Below are 296 nucleotides of genomic sequence, written 5' to 3'. Positions count from 1 at the left end.
GCAGCATATACAAAACCCGGAGCCAAAGACTCCCGTCGCCGAATAACTTCGCGAATCACTTGCACCCCACGTCATCTTACGGGGCCGCTGGATAGTGGACTGTTAGCGACGAAGACCGCGGTCTCCACACGGCGAGCGGACATCAATCCGTATCCCGCATAACGAACCGGCCGCTCTCCAACCTCGGGCCGTTCGAAACAGCACCTAATCAAACAAACTATTTAAATTAACTATTTCTTTAGAGTTCCGGTTTTGTTTTACAACAGTTCTAGAGTTCTATATCATATATAGCAATA

The sequence above is a fragment of the Odontomachus brunneus genome, unplaced genomic scaffold (genome assembly GCF_010583005.1).
Source record: "Odontomachus brunneus isolate Ranch 3 - 2012 unplaced genomic scaffold, Obru_v1 Obru_scaffold_043, whole genome shotgun sequence".
In the NCBI taxonomy this organism is placed as follows: Eukaryota; Metazoa; Arthropoda; class Insecta; order Hymenoptera; family Formicidae; genus Odontomachus; species Odontomachus brunneus.
The sequence above is the reverse complement of the archived record's forward strand: the minus strand, read 5'-3'. Positions refer to the sequence as shown.